General features: G+C 37.6%; 1 long non-coding RNA gene across 1 annotated transcript; it reads right to left on the bottom strand.

Annotated features, from left to right (window-relative positions):
* Window positions 1-1,881: 1,881 nt before the first annotated feature.
* On the bottom strand, window positions 1,882-4,439 carry LOC122994211. The gene is made up of 3 exons (XR_006406530.1): window positions 3,775-4,439; window positions 3,255-3,389; window positions 1,882-3,034 (listed from the first exon to the last, which is right to left on the bottom strand). It is a non-coding gene; the product is annotated as an uncharacterized LOC122994211 (long non-coding RNA).
* Window positions 4,440-6,543: the final 2,104 nt, after the last annotated feature.

Genomic DNA, 6,543 nt, shown 5'->3' with positions numbered 1-6,543 from the left:
TGCACCGGGGCAATCAATGGGAGCCATATACCTGTCATCGCTCCACCTGAAAACCACTCTGACTACTTTAATCGCAAGGGGTGGCATTTTGTTATCTTGCAAGCGGTTGTGGACCACAGATTTTGGTAAGCACAGATATACTTGATATTGATATGCCTAATGAGAAAAACATTGTAATAACTCGCACTGGTGAAATCATTTATCATCAGTTATATTGTAGTTAACTAGTATATTAACTTCACTTACAAAATAGTACCATGGAATAATCACAATGCCATGTCATCTTAGTGACCAAATGATATCAAATGCTATCAAAGACCTTAATCAGGATGTGGTCACTTGTCATATCTTACTACAGTTAACCTAACTAGTAGCCTCACTGAAACAATGTAACCTAACTAAATACAATGTGGTTCAGCACAGACATTACAACTACATTAGTAAGAGTACACTACTAATGTGAAGTGCTTTGTGACTTTTACCCACCTGAAAGAATAAATGAAAAATATAAAGGATGAGGTGGCTGATAACTGCTAACGTTGTCCACAAGCATCCTCATACCTTTCATACTCAAACAGAAATGTATACGAAAGTGTGAGCTAGATAATATATATAGAACAAATAAACACACACTAATACTCACTGTATGGTATTAACATAAACAATGAATGCACGTTACTTGTCGCTAATTATTAAAAAAACAAACACAAAAACAGCTCATAGAAAGATTACTCTTACTTTGAAATGTGGAAATGATGTTGTTAGCAGGTGATGACGTGCTATCCGAAAATGACTGAGTGACATGAGTGGATTTTTCGCTCGGACCAGTTTGTCTCAACTATACTGTATGACTCAACACTCTCAACTCTCTCATCTTTATTTACTCATGAATATTCATTATGAGTAATTATTTGTTAAGCTTTAACTATGAATATCTGTAAACCTTTGTGTGCCAACAATGGTAGAAATGTCAATAATTTCCAAATCCATTACTGTTACCCAGAATGACATTTTTCATGTGAGAAATCATTAGATTCACCAGAAAAACAAATGACACTTTAAATGAAATATAAAGTGCTTACATTTGCAATGGTTGCCCTTTTTTCTATTTTTAAATCACACAGAAATTCCCTCTCTCTTATGCTTCTAAAAAGTCAATAACCATGACCTGATCTGTTGTTTATCCCATATCTAATCTTATCATAATAATGACCTCAGGGGATCCAGCTTATCCACTTCAGTCATGGCTGATGAAGGGTTACTCTGAGACTGGGAATCTGACTGAAGACCAGTGTTACTTCAACCAGAGATTAAGTGGGGCTAGAATGTTGGTGTAGTGTGCATTTGGTCGCTTAAAGGGTTGATGGAGGTGCCTGGCAAAATGTCTCGATGTAGACATATCATTGGTCCCTACAATCATCTGTGCGTGCTGCAATCTGCGGAATTCATGTGAAAAACACAACAATCCATCCCCATCCATGAGGATCCCAACACAGCTGGACCTCCTGATGTACCAGTAGAGGCTGCTGACCCGCTGGGTGTTGCAGACACCCAACCATTAAGGATCAGAGAGGCACTGACCCAACATTTTGCTGAACAGCACTGAACATTTTTAGTAGGCTAAAATGTAATGATGTAAATGCCAATTTCACATTAATACATAGTTTTATATTTTAAGCATTTTTTGACACAGTGCATATGATTTTTGCTGAAAATCTGAGTACAGCAACGTTGCACACTTCTTTTTGCATTGTGGTGTAAAATCACACTGAAAGTGCCTTAGTTGTACAATAATAAAGTCAAGTCCACATTTTTCATGCTGAATTTGTTTTTATTTCAACTGTATTCAATGACTTGAATTAAATAGATCTTGAACCCATGACAAATACAAAGGCATATATGACATTCAACATCCAGATTGGCTGTTTAGCAGAAGGAAACAAGCTAAAAGCAAAACAAGACACACTTCTTAAGTGTTAAGTGACAGTTTGGAAAACACTAGGGTGCATGTTTTGTGCTTGCAGTGTCCTGGGTTCAATTCAAGACTGTTATGTAAACATCCAAATAACAAGAAGACTAGGCTAACATAACTCCTCTAGTTAACAGGAGAAAGCTCAAATGCATGTAGGCCACTAACACCTTTCACTGTTCCCCCTTAATATAAAAGAAAACAGGCCATTCTGAACATAAAATTGTCTGAATATTAATTTTTATTTAAATTTAAGAAAGGTGATAGAGAGGTCATATCACCCACCCCTACCTACAAGGTGTACAACATTACAGTGTTAACATATGAGAAAACAGGGCTCATCTTAAATGTATATAAACCACAGGCCATTCAGAACTTTAAATTGCCTGAATATAAAGTAAACAAAAAAGGTGATAGGTCATATTGCCCGCCACTACCTACAAGGTATACAACATTACAGTGTTAACACATAAGAAATCAGGGCTCACCTTAAATGTACATAAACTACAAACCATTCTCATTTCTAAACTGCCTGAGTATTAATCCTGAACAATATTGAATTAGGCAGGTGAAAGAAAAAAAGGAGGGGGGTGGGCAGGAATGATTGGCTGAGAGTGGATGTTGGCCTAGTGAGGGGGTGAAGGTTGGGTATTATGAGGAAAAGGTGTGTATGATCCTCTTGAAAGAATGGAGGGTGTGAATGGTGAGGGACCAACAGAGGCATAATCCTGGTAAAGGGGAGGAAGAGGGTGGACATCATTTTGGTGAAAAAGAGGCATGATCCAGGTGAAAGGGAGCAGGGCGGGCATAATCTTGACCATGAGCTTGACTTGGTGGTATGGCCCGAGTGAAGGGGTGGCATATCAGGCTGGTGAGACTGTCTTCCTCCAAGGAACTGTGTAAACAGGGTCATCATCCTTAACTTGTGGGTGTGCTGCACTGCTTGCAATTTAAGCTGAAGCTCAATGTCATTTGTCTGGGAGAAGGAATCTTTAAACTTCTGGCCAAACATCTCCACTGTGGATTCCATTTTGTTTTTCTGCCTCTTGCGTACTGTAGAGGCACCTGTAGAAAGACATGATTAATTTCTTTACATAGTGAGCAATTTGTTTATGGATTACTTTATTACTTTTATTTATGGATTACTACACTGTGCACCCCTATCATTCTAGCTGTCTTGTTCTATTAGCAATTTTGCGTGAAAGGATGTACAATACCTTAAACAACATAAAGGACATAATATTTTCTGAAGAACAATGACTACTATGACGTTATGAAATTGTACCAATTCCACTATGCTCCTGTTGGTGTGTGCCAGGTGTTGGTGTTTAGACCCTTGATGTCGCCTCTTTGGTGGTCACACTTGATGAGGCACTTGTTTCACTAGATGAGGTGGTCTTTGGAGTGTCAGGAAGCTCATCTGGTTAAAGGCAAATGTCTTGTAACATAAAAAGTGACTGATATGAAAAAAGATATTCAAAATTACTTTCAACAAGTAAGACTAACATTAGTGAACTACACAGACTATAATAACAAAACAATTTAGACTATTGTAGCCATCACCAAATTAGAAATTACATTATGTTACCCAGCTAACTAGCCAGGTTAGGTTAAGTATGTGATGTCATCATGCTTAGTAATGATGATAACTATCTAGCTGGTAACACCCTTGTTTCTAAACAAATAGGCTAACACTAACATTACTGATAATATCACATCATTTTTTCTAATCTGGCGATGGCTAAACTAACGTTATATGCCAGCTACTTTAGCAAATGTCAGCAATAACTTTAATTCATCCTTACCAGTAATGTTATCACACTTCATGTCTTCCCCGTCCACTGACTATGCTGCTTCTTGTCGGGAGCTATCTAGTATCTCAGGTTTTCAGCAGCTATGTTTGTCACCTAAAATGACTTCCATGTGGTCGTAGAAGGGGCATCTAATACAACCATTTCCACTCTTGCTGTTGAGGTCTTTGACCTCCTTGTATTTTGCTTTTAAACTCTTGATTTTGTACTGACACTGTAGCCATGAGCGTTTAAAACCTTGCTCTCCCATTGCGGCTGAAATTTCTTCATAAACTGATCCGTTTCGGTGTAAACCTTATATTTTGGCCTGCACCGACTCTACACTCCAAAGGCTTAAAAGACAGGTAACCTCGGCAGGTGTCCTCTGGCTTTAGGCTTCCTCCTCCATTTCACTTTCACTGTATTTGTTTTTGTTTTTTTTCAGCGGACAGTAGTTGTGCCAGCTGTGCATGTGAAAATAACGTTATACGTCATTAAAATGCAGAGAAGTATAAGATGATCGCATTTTCAATGATGTGTGAATGTGTCTGTTTAGATGACAGTCGCATTGGCATATATCCGATTATGTGGCTCAGGAGGTAGAGTGGGTCATCCACTGATCGGAAGATCGCCGGTTTGATTCCCAGTTCCTCCAGTCCGCATGTCGGAGTGTCCTTGGGCAAGATACTGAACCCCAAATTGCTCCTGATGGCTGTACCATCAGTGTATGAATGTGTGTGAATGGTTAGTTCTCTCTGATGGGCAGGTTGTATGGTAGCCCCTGTACCCATTCAGTGTATGAATGTGTGTGAATGTGACTTGTGGTGTAAAAGCACTTTGAGTGGTTGGAAGACTAGAAAGGCGCTACACAAGTGCAGTCCATTTACCATTGTACTATCAGATTCATTCCCACATATGCTTGAGGCATGACACAGATCTGAGAATATCCGATTCCATGTGCTTTTTTTTCCTGTTTACATGTTCATAATACATCTGCGATCTGTGCCACATGTGAGCAAAAAATCGGAATTGGGTCACTTGTACCAGGCAGTGTTAATGCAGCCTAGGAGTCAGGGAGAGAACCTGTCTAACCATGACAGTTGCACATCTCTGGACATTTCTTTTTCGCCACTGCCAAAAAGCTCTAACACTATAGTTTTTGTTTTTTTTTTAAAGTTACTTACTGGCTAACTGAAGCCTATGTTCCAGATATGTTTTTAATAGTATTTTAGATCTAGTTTTAGATCTCCAGTCATATGGCTGCTAAATAATATTTCCTAAATAATTTCCTTTTTGCTAACACATTAATTAGCTCCAGTCTGCTTTCATATATACATATATGTTAGCTGATTAAATCTGTTAATTTGCCACATGGTAAGGATTATTAAATTACATATTATATAATTAATTATAAATTATATAAAACATTGTGAAATATCCTGTGATACTTACCACTGGGTGCAGGTGTTTTGAGATACTGATGGTGAGTGCCAATAGTCAGTCTGTTGTAGGAAAGTTCTATTCCCAATTTAGCTCCACCCAAAGTCAACCTGATTTGGTCTTATCAGCCAGAATAAGTGGAAATGTGTGGGTGTGCAGGGCCCAGAATTATTTTCTCAATTATCGACTCAAGAATCAATAATAATCTTTTTCACATGAACTTACGGTAGTTTTTGCCATTTAAGTTTCTATGTCTAAGTTCTATGAACAAAACATTGCACACCACAGAAAAAACACACACATTGCATGTTCATAGTCCCAAAATGAAGATGCATAACCAAGGATTAAGGAGTAACTCTATAATATTAGAGTAATCCACACCTGATGTTAGAGTAATCAAATTTATGAAGTACATGTTGACTGTAGTCCAAAGTAAAAGGCAAATCTTTAAGAACATCTCCATCAAAGTTGATACTAATAACAGTGTGCCAGACCACATTAGATGATGCTAAACACATTGGCTAACCTCCAGATTGTAAGATTTCAGCAACACCTGCAGTTGCAGAAAACCCATGCACATGCTCTGCTTTTGAGATTTAAATGATCTTGATAATTCACAATGCAAATAATAAAAATATTCTCATGATCAAGTTATTTGTCCCATAGGTTTCGAACCCCGGTAAGTGCCACTTGTGGCTGTTTTTTCTTTAAATTATGGGTGTTATCTGCCTCAGCACAACAGACAGAGAAAATCATTTAACATAACAATGCTGTATTGTCTTGTGCTGTATCAGCTGTCTGGAGGAACAGCAGTGAAGTTATAGTTTGAGCCACAGACTGCTCTGTGTTACCAGATAAAGAAGACAAACAAGAGGTGATACTGACAGCTAGCTCATGAATACTTAATTCTGTCTGTAAATATACGCACAGGGTGAGAGTGTGATCCACTGCAGGGACATTAAAGCAGTAGTTAAACATTTTAGGAAATACGCTGATTTTTGATGTTTCTTTTGAGTAAAATGAGAAGTTTGTGTCATTGGCTGTAATTTGTTGTTGTTCTGTCAGTCCAATGTACCAGCAATATATATATATATATATATATATATATATATAGATAGATAGATAGATAGATCAAATATACATACTACTTTATTATTAAGGCTGTAGTGGGTGATGGTGGTGTACTGGAGTGCATTATATAGAATGGTGTATCTGGTATTTTGTCCACTCCATTAACAAGTGAATCTATTTATTTTTTTATGTACACAAGTATAAATGTACAGAAGCATAATGCACTCACTTGAGAAAAAAATGCTGCTCTTAATTAACAAGATTATCTCAGAA

Source organism: Thunnus albacares, chromosome 12 (genome assembly GCF_914725855.1).
Source record: "Thunnus albacares chromosome 12, fThuAlb1.1, whole genome shotgun sequence".
Taxonomy (NCBI): Eukaryota; Metazoa; Chordata; class Actinopteri; order Scombriformes; family Scombridae; genus Thunnus; species Thunnus albacares.
Note: the sequence above shows the minus strand (reverse complement) of the source record. Positions and strands in the feature narration are given on the sequence as shown.